Source organism: Natator depressus, chromosome 13 (assembly GCF_965152275.1).
Source record: "Natator depressus isolate rNatDep1 chromosome 13, rNatDep2.hap1, whole genome shotgun sequence".
NCBI classification, from domain to species: Eukaryota; Metazoa; Chordata; order Testudines; family Cheloniidae; genus Natator; species Natator depressus.
Genome location: NC_134246.1, coordinates 27,724,729 through 27,742,132, shown reverse-complemented (window position 1 = coordinate 27,742,132; position 17,404 = coordinate 27,724,729). Strand labels below are relative to the sequence as shown.

The 17,404-nt window shown below is 48.9% G+C and overlaps 1 long non-coding RNA gene across 1 annotated transcript in view; it reads left to right on the top strand.

Annotated features, from left to right (window-relative positions):
- Window positions 1–378: 378 nt before the first annotated feature.
- The window catches only part of LOC141997808 (uncharacterized), a 39,557-nt gene continuing 22,531 nt past the window's right edge, over window positions 379–17,404 (top strand). The window contains exon 1 of the long non-coding RNA XR_012641768.1: window positions 379–539. This is a non-coding gene — a long non-coding RNA (uncharacterized LOC141997808). The remainder of the gene's footprint in view (window positions 540–17,404) is intronic.

The following is a 17,404-nucleotide window of genomic DNA, read 5'->3' as shown; positions in this document are numbered from 1 at the left end:
CCCCCGGGCGAGGCTGTCAGGAATCAGCAAGGGGAGCCGGTGGGGGCTAAAATTCAGCAGGGAGAAAATATTTTGCAGAGTAGATCCCTGCACCCCTTTTGATGCTAGGAAGCTATGTCTGGCTACTGTCTCTGTCCCTCCATCATCACACAGATGCACACAGGCAGACCTCCTCCTCCTCTTCTCTCTCCGTATAATCTACTCTCTACTCTCCATATAATCAGTTAAAAAAGAAGTGCCTGCAGCTGTCTTTGTGTACAACAGACAAGGGTGTGCTGCCTTGGGGTTGGGCTGAGGTCATGGCATCCAGCCAGTCGAGCACTTTCCAAGGAGCTCTCTGAGGAAGTGACTGCAGGGGTAACTTTGCTTTCCCTTCCTCTGTTGTTTCGGTAATGAGCAGCACAAGACACCTCTTTAGTCTTTATTAACAGAAGAAGAACACAGTGAAATTCGTAGCCTGCTGCAGTGCTAAGATTGGGAGGAGGTGATAGACATTTGCAATTAGATACTGGCACTGGATTACTCCCTTGAAATAGAAGGTAAGGCACTGTTCTATCCCTTAGGATTTCTCTACGGAAAAAAAATTCAGATGAACTAATCCAGCCCCTCAGCATAGGGAAAAGGCATTTACTTTGCAATGAGAGGAAAAGCAAACAAAACTTTCTAAGATGCGGAGAGGGCTGGAGAATTTGGGGGCCACTCAGCACATTTCCGGGGCCTAGTAGGTGCTTCCATGTATGCCCTAAAAATAGTGTTGGCAGCTTTTAAAATGGGCACTGATTTATTAGAACTAGGCAGATGGGTTATTAAAAAACAACTGATGTGCCTGTTGCAGCTGCTGCCCCCCCCCCCCCCCCCCCGTTACTCGCAAGGCTCCGGGGCTGCTGCACGGACCGCGAACGGCATCCTCTGGTACCTGAAACTCCTGTGGCTGCTCCAGGCCTGGGATTGCCTGCTTTGTTGTGTGCAGAGACTTTAAAATAGACACCTAGGCCCTGCTTTGTTTGCACACTGCCTTTGCTCTGCTGCATTTCTTACCTTGGTTTTTTCCATTAGAATTCTTCTCTCTCACCCCCCTCTTTGATCCTTTGATCAAGTTTCCTCTCAACCAGAATCCAGACCCAGTAAAGGCAGTGCTTAATTTGTGCCAAGGCTTGCCAGGGCCGAACCCTGGCACCTCTGGGCTTGGCAGTTCATAGCCTTGGCACCTCTGGGCTTGCTGCATCAGTTATTAAAGTAAAAAAATTGCTTGAGCCCTGGAACCTAATTGCTTGAGTCCCCCTGGGACTTCTTTCATTACAAATTAAGACTGAGTAAAGCAGAGGTCTCAAAGTCCCGGACCGTGGACCATCTGCGGCCTAAGAACCTCCCCATTGTGGCCCGCAGAGGAGAGACGTATACAGACACGCTGCCCCACCCCCCCGCCCCAGCTCCCATTGGCTGGGGGAGAGGGACAGAGATACCGTCACAGGTCGCCGGGCAGAGTCAGCCATGGAGGCCGTGTCACTTTTTTCCACAATGAATATAAACAAGTCAAAATACCGAACACAACTATCTGATGCCCACCTTGCTGCAATCCTGAAGGTTTCAACTGCTCAGTCACTGAGGCCAAACATCAACAAACTGACAGAACTGAAGCGTTGCCAGGTGTCTGGCAAACACTAAAAACTCTCTGGCAGGCGAAGAATTGTACAACGTTGTATGACAGTTTTATTATTTCTAAGAAATTCGAAATAAAAAATACAATATAATCGTTTTCTTTTCTGAACACCATCTTCAGTGACATTACTGGCCCGCTGGGAGGATTTGAGGACTGGCACTGGCCCTAAGGTAAATTGAGTTTGAGACCCCTGGAGTAAAGGGACATCTGTGTGGGTTTGACAGAGACCCTCCACTCCTGAGATTTCCAGGCTGATTTTGCAGACCCGTGAGGTTTAGCTATTACGGATTAGCATCCTAATTGTTGAATGTGCTCCCAAACCTTGAGCCTATTGCCGTCACCTGCACCCTTATATAAGTTCATACCAGATACTTGTGTCTTTTGGGGTTTTGGTCCTGATGGGTACTGGTTTACAACATAAATCTGCCCAGAGTTGCAGTGAGTTCAGGCCAGATTTTGATCTGAGTTCTGCTGGGGTTGGGATATATTCGCTAGGAAACAGTGATGCCTTTGTTTTTCAGCGATACTTTTGAATTTCTAAGCACTCTTCCTGCTTGCAGCATTCAGCTGCCAGCTATTCTGTTTCTCAGCCTGGCCAAGTTCTGCTACAGCCGAGATACTCACACTGAGATGCTGCTTTGGGTCTTATTGCTGTTTTGGCTTAATAGAAAAAATTTCAAAAACAGCATTTATATTGAAAGTGCTGCACATGGTAGTTTTTTGTGTATAGAAAACCAGACCAGAATTCAATGTACTTACTCCAGATTTACACTGGCTGTAAATGAGATCAGAACATGTCTCTATATGTCATCTCCTCTTCTTCTAGGCAAGGCCCATAAATCCACTAGGAACATGTCCTCAATCCCCAAAGGAAAGTAAAACTGCTGTAATAAAAAGAAAAGGAGTACTTGTGGCACCTTAGAGACTAACCAATTTATTTAAGCATAAGCTTTCGTGAGCTACAGCTCACTTCATTGGATGCTCACGAAAGCTTATGCTCAAATAAATTGGTTAGTCTGTAAGGTGCCACAAGTCCTCCTTTTCTTTTTGCAAATACAGACTAACACGGCTGCTACTCTGAAACCTGCTGTAATAAAAAAAACCCTATGCCTCCCCCCAACCCCCCCCCCCCCCCCAAAAAAAAAAAAAAGCATAATATGGGTTTCCCAAGACTGTATTAGTTTTGCTTCCAGGGAAGAAGGTTGTCCTGTTCTTACAAAAAGGATCAGAGCAAGGAGGTCCATTTCATCATCAATAAAATATCCACTCTCTTTATTATTAAAGGTACACCAGCTCTGGCATCAATTATGGATAAGGAATGTTATTGCCCATGACATTCCGGGCTGCTTCGTTGCATGACATTTAGAAAACAGCCCCCGGAAGGTAGCCCGTACGCCTTTCCCAGCAGGCTCTTCTTTCTGGAACGAGCTCCGAGCGTCCAGGAAGGGGTGTCAGGTAACGTGCCCTCCTTGCGCTCTCTCCTCTAAGAAATTCCAACTGGAGAATCATTTTCTGAGCTGACCTCCAAAGCGTTGCATCCGATTAGTGTTGGCAAGTTCCACCTCAGAGCTCCACCTCGGCAATGCAGTCGGAATTTACCCTGCACAAAGCAGGAAGTGCTCAGGGCCGCTGGCGTTAGTGTGCCGTGGGTGAGACAGAAGCTGGTGGGTGTCGTGGGGAGTGGGCACGCTCACTTTTAATTGCAGAGCACAATCAGGCTTCGTTTTCGTGGGACTTGGCATCCAAACGGCCGCCGCCCTGACGTCCTCAGAAGATGAAAAGAAGCTTCCAGTGCGCAGTGGCCTCGCGCCTCTCGGAGAAGGCTGATGATAAAGGAAGGGGCAGAACCTACCACCATCTGCCCCACCATGGTTCTTGCTGCTACGGTGCAAGGGAGCATCCAGAGCCAGCGGGGCGCAGAGCATGGAACCCCCATTTGTATGTTCATTTTAAAAACACAAACGTTACATTTCAATCAGCTTCTCGACGAAAGGGCTGGACAAACAGCCAGAGGCAGGGATTCAGGCACGCCCGTTGCTGTGCTCTTTAGGGGGCTTACATGAGCTAATGCTGCGTCAGGCGGCACTGATGAGGTGAGCAGGGGATGCTGCTGCAGTGGGCACTTGGTTACCTGCTTCACCCCTTCCCTATGCAGCCCATTCCCCATGGCGCTCCAGTGATAGACCTTCTGTGCGGGGGTGAGGGAGTTTGGAGCTGCGATGCAGTCAGCAGTGCTGTCTGATTGATCACGCTGGGACTTGGGGAGACCCTGTGCACTGCCACTAGGCATCTCAGGCTACGAGAGTCAGTACAGCTGGAGGGGAGGGGGGCGAATTTTGTGATGAGTCAGCTGGATGGTGTTAGGTCAGCAGAGGACCCTGTGAGGGAGCAGGTACTGTCTGTTTCCTCTGCTGAGAAGGGAGCTTAGGTCAGCGGGAGGGAAGGTCCCCTAGGAGTTGAACCAGCATGTGTGTGGGAGGTGTCCTATAAAGAGGGCACCCGGGGGAGAACGGGGCTTAGAGGCAGTTTTGGGGCGTCACAAGCAGGATGTCTGGGGAGGGGGACGGGGAGTATGTGGGAGTTGGAATAACACTGCATAGCCATGACGGGGCCAGGAAACCAAGCCCAGAGAAGACTGTGCAATGTGATTCCCTGTTCCGTGGTAGGAGTCGGTTCCCTTTGATGCCAGTGGGTGCTGGTAGGAGGAGCAGAGAACAAACAAGGCACCTGTGGGTAGAAGCCTGGGAACCTTCTGGGATTCAGGATCACATCTCTGAATCCTGCTGATTGTCCAGGTACAGGCATAACGGCTAGTGTGACCCTGCACCAACAGCACCCAATCAAACTGAAGCTGCTTGTTCATGTATCATTCTGTTTATTACTATCCGTCGAGCCCCAGAAGTGGGAAAAACACCAAGGTTTGTCCATGTGCGGCAGCCAGGAATGAGAATCACCTTTACATACACCCAAGCCCTGCCTCTTCTCTAGCGCAGCTGGCAAGGGACACGGCAGAGACAGACCTGCACAGCTTCACCTTTCCACTCACCACCCCCTTCCTCTGCCCATCTCTGGAGAGATCTCGAGATCTTAATCCCCTCTGGTTGCAGAAACAGCCTCTGTTACTGACCTGGTGTGTAACCTTGGGCAAGTCACTTAACCAGTGTCCCAAGTTGTAATACCACGCTTCCTCCTGCCCACGGGGAGATTCATGAATGAATGTGTGTGATGCTCTTTGAGACCTGCTGGAGAAGGGTAGAAGTATGCTGAAAAAGTGTGAAGGCTAAAAAATGTCTTTGGTGCACTGCCATAATAAGTAGGAGAGACCGCTAGAGGGTGTCTTCAGTCTAGAAGCAAATCGACAGGAAGACAGATGAGAAGGCAATTCAGCCGGCTCCCAGGCCCAGGGGCCGCCATCTGTGATCAGCTCTGGACAGTAACCACTCACCCTTTGATTTCCTACCCATCGTGGTTCTGAAATCTTTCAGTATTCAGACGAGGGACAAAGTAAGCAGGAGGCTGGTGCTGTAGCAGAGATTCAGCCCTCCCTAATGTTCTGTAAGCCTCCCGGTTTTTAACTGTAATTACAAAACTACTAAGTCGGACGTAAATCTATGAATTTTGCAATTACATTTACAAACCAGGAGGGTTTTGTGCATGTTGTGTGTCACTCACCGCTGGCTCTGAGGAACGCAGAGCTGGTGTCCATGGGGGAATTCTTTGCCGCCCCTTAGCAGCCGGTGGCACTCACAAGGGTGTGTACTGTTTTGTGGGCTGGGCTGGAGGAGACTGCAGGGTGGCTTCTCGGTTGTGTTGGTGAGAAACCCTGCAAGGAGGAACCTGTCTCAGGCCAGTATACCTGTGTGGGGCCCAAACACATGGCTGGCTGCTGCGCCGCAGGGAGCAGAGGGCCAGGCCGAGAGTGCCAGCAGCACGTGGCAGGATGACGCACTAGCCCCCTGTGCCTTCTTCCTCACAGCAGCCACTGGTGCCAGGAGCCTCCAGGTCTCTGTGACGTGCCAAGCAGTCGCTTGCAGCACAAGTGACCTCCGCCCACCTCAGCGCTGCCTGCACCCATTGGTGCCTTGTACTCTCCCCAAGTCCAGCCAACACCAGGGGGCTACCTTGCCTTCCCCCAACCAGTCCCCCTTGCAGCCCCCCATCATCACTTCCCCACCTCAGCAATCAGTCCCCTTCATTCCCAACCCTCACCCCCCAACCCAACCAGTTCCATTCCCCTCTCTCCCATGCCCACCTATCGCCTCTTTCAGCCCAGCCAGCAACCCCGGCCCTCGGGGGACAGGGCGAACCACTCCCCCTGCATACCAGGAGAGAAATGTTTGTGGCAAACGCCCCTGTGGCATATGGGCAGCCTGAGCAGTGAAGGTAGCTCAGACTGGAGGCGAGCCGTGGCAATTCTGAAGGGGTTGGGGGGCTGGGTTCACTGCCCATGCCCCAGGCTGCGTGTTGAGCTCTAACTGACCTGTGTGTCTCTGCTGACATGTTCTAGGTACCTAGAGCACATAAACGTAGCCCAGCAGGGTCTACGCAGGGTGGTGAATTCAGCGCACCAAACCCCATGGACAGAACAATCCAAATATGCCCAAACTGAAATGGGTTCAGAAGTGCGTGTGAAGGAGTGAGGCTACAGCCGACATCCAGGTCCCACCTGATCAAGGCATTTGATGTTACTGTGACTTCAGCTCCTCCCGCTGTTGTTGTTCACACATGCACTGCAAGCATTCCGGGTGTTAGTGCAAGCCCCCTGTCTGTATTTGGCCTCACAGCTTTGGCATTTCCCGCTGCTCCACACAACCTCTCTAAATCTTCCCTATTGTTTGCATAAACATCTCTAATGGCCTCAGAGCAAGGCTGGCCTCTGCTGTAGGGAAACAACTGTCCTTGCTTGATGATAAAACCGTCAAGCAGTTGAAATGTGACTTGATTTAATCTGGGCATAGGCGCTGCCTCCCCACCCTCCCCCTTTGGCAGTTTGGAAATGACAATTTCCTGATACAATGTTGATATTGTACAGATCCTCAGGATAATAATTATTTTTCGCTTCCCCACTCCTAATTGAGTACCCAGTTGGCTGGCTGAAAGCAGACATTAGGGACAGCCATATCCTCCTCTGAACAGCTGCGAGAACAATTTATAACCACATTGACCTTAATTAATGGGCTGGTTTGTGTGCACACCACTGCCCTCTGCTGGATAGGAGAGGTCATCCGATCTGCTGGCAGTTCCTGTCTGTTGCACGCTGTAATGGAGCACCTTATTTAGCTCACCAGCACGCGACCTATTTCTGAAGCCCAGAGTCACAAGCCCTCGATGCGTGCATGTACAATTTTGCTAAGTAAACACAAATCGAGCCGTCTCGTTAGACCGCTGTGTCCTTAGGAATGAGTTGTGATTCCTTACAGTAATCACACGTCTTCTTCAAATTAGAACAGTGCAGCACCAGCTCAAGCTTTCCCTGTTAACACAAACAGTCACATCCAAGTTGGCTGGAAGGACACCCTGAAAGACAGCTGCTCCTGCCATGTGTATTTCTTGAATACATTTAAATCGCTAAGTGATGTTTTGTGCTTCACAGAGTCTCCTAAGTACGCTGCTCAATTAGTAATGAAGAGCAACACAGTAATCTTGTCTGGAGAGCACAAATTTTATGAGTTTCCTACCCAGTGATTCACAAGCCGAGTCTGCCTGGATGTGCTGCTGTATTACGCAGATGACCCTCAATGGCAGCCCAAGAACCTCTCAAATGAAACCAAAGCCGAAGAAGATATCTGATGAAAAGCTGGAACTGGCACGAACCCTTCACTCAGGATCAAAGCCAACAGAGAAACTTCACGTGGGACCCTAAGGTCTGTCAATTTAATTACAGGAAACGTTAGGCCTGAGGTTTGTAATTAGAATAGAGAGTATAAACATCTCAGGAGAAAATGAAAACTACCCTACAAACAGGAGTCTCTGAGGCTGATGTTCCTATCACTTACCCCGGTGTGAATCAGGAGTAAGTCATTGAGATTGCCCAGGAGTCTGGAATCAGTGAGCTTTTCTGCATCAGGTGTTGGCTTTCTGAGGATTGGGCAGACTATTGCGTTCTACAGGGAGATTTGCTTAGCAGAGAGCAGTGATGATTTCTCTTAGACATGAGCACAGTTATTCTATACTGGCTTTCCCCAGGCCTGAGAGGCATGGAGACATTCCTCCAGAGGCAATTAAGGGCATCTGGATTCAAGTTTGCTTCTGGGGAAGTTCTACTCTTACACGGTTGGTCCATTCTATGAAGTGGGACAGGAGCTCCTTGTGAGGGTCGGTGCTTGGGGCCAATGTCAGGATTACCCAGTCTGGGTCGATTAGCTGGGCCACTACATGGAATACAACTAGTGGCTGTGCTTGTGCAGCTGGGGTGGCTGGGGGGAGCAGAAGGGTCCCTTTGCTTCCATTACTGCTGGGGTGTAATCCTGTAGGAAATCTCTGTGGTGAAGGTGGACGCGTTTGGAGCGAGCTTTGTGCAAACACATTCGTAGACATCTGCCCAGGCAGTTAATCTGAGAAAGCTTGTCGCCTGATAAACCACAGAAATCGTTGCGGTTGATACAGGGCCAAAGGGCAGTTTGGAGACAGTTGTGGTAGTTCTTGCAGTTCACTGGCTCCCTGGCCTTGCCCTTAGGTGGGTTGCCCACCTCAGCACCATCTCCTGGCTGTCTGAGGAAGGGAGAAAACATTTTCTTGCCTCTCTTGCTCTGTGTGTGTCTGAAGTGGTGGTGAGCCCAATAGCTGACAATGCTGCACGTGGATCACTATATACACATGGCCTCCTAAAAGAATCCCATCTTACAGCAGAGATGGACAATTCATTTCTGTTAAAATAGATCCGATTCAAGCCCTTTTCTTTCCCTCAAACCCTTTAGAGGCTTTAAAACTGCATTTCCCTTCACATTTGCCCCATGTCTCCTCTCTGCCTCCCTGACCAGAGGGACAAATATAGAAATTCTAGGAGTGACGCAGTTCTCACAGAGTTCCTGATGTGGCAGAAGCCAGCAAGTGCTGGCAATTCCTGCAGGAGCCTGCCCCTCTGAGATCTGAAGCCCGGACCCATTCAGTACGGCAGGATACATTTCTGAAGGTCTAGATTTTCTCTAAATGGAACCATTCAGCCAGGGCTAATTTTTGGCTGGGGTTTTGGTCGCAATGTGACATGAATGACATAAATGCTCGGCGACCTTTCTCCTTGTTGGGTTGAGCAACCTTCTGCTGGTCTCTAAGAGATGCTATGAATCCATGACCTGCGTCTCTACTCTCTTTTTTCCCAGCTTTGCTGTAGTAGCTGAGCTGGCTAAGGGCTCTGAATGACCAGGAGCCTACTTGGCATGGGGTTCTGTTTGTTTCCCCTTCGGGACCACATTTTATAGTGCTGGGCACACTTGCCAGGCTCTTGGGGTCACTTGTAGGAAGGCATGAACTCCTGACACCTCCCTTCCCTATTTCCTTTCTATTCCCTCAGGAGTGGCGGAGATCCACCCAGAAATGATGTGAGTTGAATGAGCGATAGCACTTCACTAAGTGGTCACTGGGGGGGAGGGGTTACACCAAACCTACATTTGTGACAGAGCTATCGCTATATAGCAACTACCAAGGGGTAGAGTGTGCTGCCTTGTGCCCCCAAGTAAAACCCCAACCTCACAAAGGTCCATTGACTCGTTTGATAACCAGATGTTTTATGCCTTTCTACTTCTATGCTCTAGCCCTAGGTACAGGTATCTCTAAATTACCCTTAGTATTCTCCAGCTGAAGCTAGCGGGCAGTGGATGACCTTACAGGCTGGTTCTGGTCTTGACATGATCATAATGCTGGGAGGGGCCAGCTGATTGTGGTTGCTCAAGTTGGGCATCTGAAAATTGAGACACCCCAACTTAGTAGCCCCTTTAGAAAGTATTGGCCTACTTAGTGATCTGGGCTGGCGGGAAATCAATAATTCTGTCTCGTGACAAACTTCTATTGTTTGAGTGCTGTACATTGGTTTTGTTCTGCATCAGAATGGAAATGAGACCTTTTGACATTTTTCACCCCTGCCCTCTCACCAAACAAACAAACACAGCCAAGCCCCACGTGCGACCTGCCCTAATCCAGAATAGCCAAGTGGTTAGGGCACTCACTTGGGATGTTGAAGACCCAGATTCAATTCTCTGCTTTGCTTGATGCCCACCAGAGACTTGAATCTGGGTCTCACACATGCCAGCTGAGTAGCCTAATAAGTTGGCTGTTCTGAGGTCTCTCTGTTTTTGACCAGAAATTCCATCTTGGCCCCAAGAAAACTTCCTAACTAAAGTTTTGTCAAAACTGACATGTGTCCATGAAACGTTCCAGTTCTGATGAGCTGGTGTTTTCTCCCGGAAAAACATTTCATCGAGAAATTCCTAACCAGCTGTGTTAGGGACCAGCTGCGGGTCACACATCAAGGCTGTGGCAGAACCAGGGATAGAGCCCCATTTTGTGGCTCCTTAGGGTGTGCTACCACAAGCACAAGCTTCCTGCTGTGTTGGAGCAATATTCAAGTTGTAGGCATTTGTGCATTTTGGTAATGTCCCTGGAATGACTCCAGATGCCCCTGTTTCCTGCTCAGATTATAGGGTTTAACCTCCATTTTTGCTTTGTTGATTAAACAGTGCAGGCCAGGTTCTGATCTCAGCTACATGTGTGTCAATCCAGAATAACTTCATTGAAGTCAGAGGATTTACTCAGGAAAGCTGGGTTTAAAAACTCAAAATAGATCAAAAATGACTCTGTGTGTGTGTGAGTGAGCGTGTGAGAGAGAGATGGACCTGTATGTGTGTGATGTTGCCAGAGAGTCTCTGGAGATACTATTACCAATTATTTTTTCATGAGGACCTCATACCTGCTGGTAAAGTTGATCCAAGCAATGTGTGTTCAAAGGCTTAAATTTCACCTCCTATACTAAGTCCTAAATCTACTTAATAAATAGCGGAAGCTCTGTCCGGAGAACTAAATCTGTTCGCCATCCCTATTATCTGGTCTGAGATGATGTCGTCCTTCACATGGTGTTTGAATCAGCACAGAAATTAATCTCATTCACAAGGTCACGCCAATTTATCTGGGCTTTCAATTTGCAGGATCTTCCAAAGGAATGATTTTTATACTTAGAGAAACTATGGGCCAGATTTTCCAAAGAGCTCTGGGTCAGATTTTCCAAAGAGCTAAGCTCCCAGTTAGGCACCTAAACAAAGGCCAGCTTTTCAGACAGGCTCAGCACCCACCGTTCACTCAACATACTGAGCTCTTCTGAAAATCTGCCAATTTAGGTTAGGGTGGGCAGCATGGTTTAGTACAGTTGTATTTCCAAGTGCAAAGGGACCATAGAGCATACAAGGGGCAAAGAGTAAGAACAATGTAACAATACATTGCACTTCCATGGCCCTTTTTATCCAAAGATCTCACAGAGTTTTGCAGAGGTGGGGCTTATCACCCCTTTACAAGCTGGCTGGATGCGCAGGCTTCCTCTGGGTGTCCAGCCACTGGGATTTTCAAACCTCTCTGCTGTGTAATATTATCCTGTTGTGGCATTCCCCAGGATACAATCTGGACTGTTGGACAGCTGTGTCCCCTCAGTTCTCCAACCTGGGGTGCCTTTTACACTGCTTTGCTGTGAGAGCAACCACTCCTGGCCTGCTCTCACACAGCCTCCAGCATGTAAATCACCTCCAGCTATACTATATGAGTGCCATAGCCAGCCAGCTTGCCACCCTTGAATTACATTGCAGAGTGACAGAAGCAAATTCCCAGTCCCAGACTTTCTCCCAGAAATGTGTGTCTTGTACTGCCCAGCCCCCCCTGGACAATACAAACTCATATAAAACCCGTCATTTCATTAAAAGACAATGATATGCACAAACCTCGTTATCTCAAATGGAGTTTCCCAGACACTTCAATCCAAACACACACTGGTTTAGATAAAACAGCAAAACAAGTTTATTAACTACAGAAAGATAGATTGTAAGTGATTAGAAGTAAGGCTAAGATTATGTCATGGAGGTCACGGGAAGTCACGGAATCCATGACTTCCAGAGACCTCCCTGACATTGGGGGCCCCGCAGCTAACAAGCCGCTGCCGGCAGCGGGGGACCCCGCAGCCACCCAGCCTCCACAGATAGCAGGGTACATTCCCGCAGCTGCCCAGCAGCTGACCCTGCAACTGACCAGCCGCCGACGTCGGCGGTGACCTCTGAACTGCCCAGCTGCCACCACTGGCAGGGGTCCCTCCTGCAGTGGCTCAGCTGCCGTGAGCAGCTGCCCCTTGCCCCACCTGCAGCTCCCAGCCACCGCCGCTGGCAGCAGAGGGACCCCAGAGCTGCTCAATGGCTGCAGGCAGGCCCCCCCGCAGCTTCCCAGCCACCGCGGCTGGCAGGGGCCCCCTGCAGCTGCTCAGTTGCTGCAAACAGCTGCCCCCCTGCAGCTCCTAGCCGCTGGTGGCAGAGGGACCCCAGAGCTTATCAGCGCTGGCAGGGGGTCCCCCACAGCTCCCAGCTCCACAGGGTGGCAGGGGACCCCTTCCATCCACTGGGTTATGGGGTCCCTGCAGCTCCTAGCCATTGCAGGGAGGGGCAGGGTGCTGGACCCTCCTCCCTCACCATTTTGTGAGGGATTTTTTTTAGTAAAAGTCAGGGACAGGTCACGGCTTCCACGATTTTTTGTTTATTGCCTGTGACCTGTCCACGACTTTTACTAAAAATAACCATGACAAAATCATAGCCTTAATTACAAGTAATGAGGCATAAAAGTCAGAATTGGTTACAAAGAAATAAAAGGCAAAACACAAACTAGTACCTAACTTAACAAGCTAAGTGAATTCAAAGCAAAGATTTCTCTCACCACATGCTTTAGCAGTCTGACTGGCTTAACTCCTTTCAAACAGGATTCCTCCCCCTCAGTTCAAAGCTGTTTCTTTGTTCCTCAGGTGTTATGGTTGCTGTATATAGAGAGAAAGGAGGAATATTTTGGAGCCTCTGTTCTTCTTTCTTATAGCCCTCTTTTTCTTTAAAAATCATCTCCAGCTGAGGTTCAGGAGACAGCGAGGCTGTCTGTTTGGGAATTTCCTGCCATTTTTCACTCACACCCTTCTTCCCGCCAAAGAATGGCCACCTAACCAGGTAATACTCCATTTGATTAGGCTGACGCTTGGCTGAGGAGCTGGCTAGCCTGTTTCTGGGGAACTGGTTTGAGCTGTTTTTCTAGACTTGGAATATGTCTCAGTAATATTATACAGTAGAATATTATAACTTTACATACAATGTTACCACAGATCTTTTACTGGGACAATAATGTTCAGCAGATTATGAGCTTTCAAATGATACCTCACAAGGCATACTTTGTACAAAATTTGTCAAAGTCTTGTAAAAAGGATGAACATAAGGATACAGACTGTCACACCTGTCCACTGCTTTTCTCCCTGTCAGCAAAGGGAGCTGATCTCTGAGTTTTTTAAGTAATATTAAAATAGTGGTGCCCATTCTGAGTGTGACTGTTCAAAATAGAATGTGAAACACTTCAAGGCTCATAGACCCTGTTAAGAGGGCAAGAGAGCCTGCAGATAGACACACTGGAACCAAAAGCTCTAAAAGAAGCATGAGCCTGGCCCCCACTATTCTGAATGCAGTGTTAATACTGAAATCCACTGATGGCAGTTTAAATGATGATATTGTTGGCTATTCCAGAGGTGATCATTTTAGCAGCAACATTAGTGACTATGGATTTCTGGGTGGAGCATAGGATGAGGGGAGAAGCTTGGTTAAAGCACTGATACCATTTTGTCCTAATTTGACTCCTGAAAAAAAACCACCACTATTGACACACATCCACTTTCCCATCTCTGCACACAAGCCTCTGTTGCTCCAGGGACAATGGGAGAGCTAAAGGATGGTTTGGGAGAGTCTCTCGCTAACCCCTCCTACTGTTTATCCATTCAGCCCTTTTCCTTCCTTCTGTGCTGGGAGGACTACAGCTGTTCCCCTGCTGCCCCGGCCCATAACTTTGTTTTAGATCTGGTCATAATAATGATATGCTTTTAGTGGCTGTTCTGTGCCTGCCCCAGTTCCCCCATCTGTTTGCAGCGCTGAAATGCTGCAGCCAAAAGCGGGAGGAAGCCGGGCAATCAGGAAAAGGCATTTCAAAAATTTGTGAGGTTTTAAAAGGGTGGGTGTAAAGGAGGGGAGGGGGGTTCTTCCGGTCTTGGTGACCCTGAGCAGTGGAGTTCATTATCTGTGACAGGAGTGGTCAGTGTCGGGCATTGGGGGACAGCTGCTGGAGGACTGTTAGAGTCAACAGAAAGAATGCCGTGTCCAAACTCGTTCTGTATCAACCTCAGTACATCAGCCCTGGCTCAACATTGCTCGGGGAGGTGGTGTTACCATGGTGCCATAACAGGGCGCTTACATCGATTGGCGGGAGACAAATATAAGTGGGGACATGTGCACAACTAGGTTGATGGAAGGCTGCTTACAGTGACTTTGTAGTGTAGACCAGGCTTAATCAGCTTAGGTGCTGAACTCCCACTGAAGTCAATAGGTATTAAGGGCCAGATCCTCAAAGGTATTTAGGTGCCTAATTCCTATTGAAACCAATGGGAGTTGGGTTCCCAGCTCCCTTAAGCAATTTGGAAATTTCACTAATTGTAGTATCCAGCTTCTATATGACACTTGTTAGCCACAGGTCTCGAAGTACTTAACTGGAGGGCAGGAGCATTATCCCCATTTTATAGATGGGGAAACTGAGGCACAGAACAGGGAGTGACTTGCCCAAGGCCACCCAGCAGGCCAGTGGGAGAGTTGGGAACAGAACCCAGGCTTCCTGAGTCCAGTCCAGTGCTCTATCTGCAGGTGCCTTCCTACCTAAATACCTTTGCAAATCTGTGCCTTACGCATTTTTGAAAACTTTACTGTAAGTGCTTAACTTTAGTTTGAAATTTTTGGCCCTAGTGTCCAGAAACACATTTTTTCCTATGTTTGTAAAACTACTACGACTAATTTTTTAATTACTACTAACATTGTTAGCTGCCCCACTCCCCTCTGCTCAAAGACTAGAAGGTGAAAACATTCCATCCCGGTTCTTAATGGCATATTACAGTGAGTGGAGTAATTGCACAAATAAATGAACAGTTTAAAAATATATGTAAATGAAATGGGAATTTAAATGCTTTTAACCTTTGTAATGTTTTCATAATTCAGTAAGCGCTTGAGTTGCTAGATATTCTCATGGACAGTATTTTGCATGGGTTGGCCACATGCTAGGTGGCGTTCACCTTCATTTAGCCTTTGCATTGGTTTTGTCCGAGGATGTTTAGGGTTCTTTGTCTTTGACCTGGGATGGTTTTGCTCCCAGGTATGGATACTGAGCCGCTGTTTCTCTCAGTCCCTTCTGACATTGACTAATCCAAAGATATTACGCCATTGTAGGGATTTATAGACAGCCCCCTGGACTGCTTCTTTCTAGACTCCCTAAATATCCCCCCCAGAGCCGCTTTAATCTTTCCATGAGTTTTGCTGCTATGTTGTGTTTACTTCTGTTTGCTGGGGCGGGGGGAGACTAGCACAAAGTAACCCACGTGCCCCACAGCGTGACACAATTGCCTCCATAATCCAGCATGTGAAAGAAGATACACAGCCTCCCACACAGGACCGGTAGTTTACTGCCTTTGGCACATCAGGGAGATACTTCTCGCATGGGGGCTATGAGGGGTGGAGGAATGAACTAAGGATCTGCAGAGGGGCTTGGAGGCTATGGAATATTTTAGGAAAGGTTTTATGCCATCACTCTTAATCTCTCCCTGGAGCCACTCCTTCTGGCCAAGTCTGGCCCCTTCTGTGGTCCAGGAACATAGCTGGCAATTCTGCCATGGGAGGAGGCAGGGCAGGTGCTGGGGATTGTGGTGCTGTTAGGCTGAGGTTTGTTCCTTGCTGAAGATTATAACCATAAGGTGAGTTCTCAAAAAAGCCCATTCATAGCAAAGCTATCGTTCCCCGTCCTTTGCATGATGGAGCTGTTCAGAGACTCCCTCCACCACAGTGTTGGGGGGGGAGGCAGGGAGGAGGTGAGATCCCTGGATCTGTGACTATGTGGATCCACCTGTCATTATTTCCCCCTGGGGCGGGAGGATGCAATTAGCGGCGGGAGCTGCTACAGCCCGGAGGTTGCAGTACCAGCTGTGGAGTGACTCTCCTGCTGGTCAGTAGGCCGGGAGGGTCCCTCCTCCCAAAGCTCGTTCTGAGATCCCATCACTGTGCACAGCTCAGCTGCCCCGGCAACTGGCATGTGGATTTGGCCAGCAGGTCTTGAAGAAACGCCAACTGATTTCAGTGGGAGGCTGCTTGATGAGCATTAAATAAGGACATGGCCCAAGCTGGGAGATAAATGACCTTATGCCAGTGCAGTGAAAATTAGTGATCAAAGGGCTTAGCAGTGAGAACTCCATTACTATGAAACAAAACGCCCCTCTCCTCCCTGCCCTGACCTTCTTATTAGTTACACGTTAAAGGACTCCAGTGCCAGCCTGTCAGCGCAGGAGGGCAGTGAGCGGGGAGTGGCTGGCAGGCAATGCCCAGCCCCTCTGGGTTTACCAAACAGTCACACCAGAGCCCTGCCTTCCAGAACTGTCTGAAGCTGGCTGCAGCAGGCTGGGAATGCCTTTGTGATTGGAACTGTGTTGTGTTATCTGCGGGAACAGCTCACGCAGCGGGGAGGCCAGGATCACACCAAAGGTTGAACCACCCGGCTGGGGTGCTGCGGGGGAGAGCGAGATCCTTCCTCACTAGTAATCTTTCCTCTCCATGAACGTTGGCCAAATCAATTACATTAATTCTTCTTAGGAACCCCCCATTTTAACAGGGTTTCACTGGTCTCTTTCCCATTTTCTTGTATTATTTTTATGGCCTTTTTTACAAAGCGGCCACGAGAGTTTACATTTCTCATAATCTGAGCCGAACGGAAATGGCTACTGGGGAAAGCCCTAGCGAGGTTGTGACAGCCACGCACTGGGGATGGAACTGCGGGGCCTCCAGAACTGAGACCATGCACCCCTATAGCTTGAACTAAAAAGCCAAGCCTGTATAGCTGGGGCAGCAGATAAAGCGGGAGACCCAGCGAAAATAAAATTTAAACATTGAGCCGGGTGGCTGAGGGGCACACGTTAAGCACTGTCTTCACAAAGTTGCTGCTCCCAGATTACGACAGACCCACGCGCCCCCCCCTACTTTTTTCAGACCTCGTGAAGGACTGGCCTGGGGCTGTAACAAATCATATCCTCTGTGGATCAGGTGGAAAGGGGAACTTTTAACACACACTCACCGATGGATTACAAGGTCGCTTTGTCACTCAGATCAAGAGGGGAATCTAACTCAATCCAAAAACTTGGCCAGCTTCTTCTGGGCATCTGCCTGTAGTGGAACCTTCCATGATGACCTAGGTGTGGGTGTTACCCGAACATCTGGGGGCAGGTGGGTTGTGTCCTTGTGGATGTCCTCACTTTTGTTTATCTCCAAGTTCAGAGATAGCCAAACCTGGGCACACCAGGGAGGAGTAGGAGAGGGAGATTAATCTGAACTTGGAGATAAATGAAAGATGGAGAGAGGGATGAATACAGAGGAGAGAGAGAGATAGAGATGGGGGCACTGAGAGGTGAAGACAGTGAGAGGAAAGAGACAAGTATCTGCTGGTGAGACATACAATAAA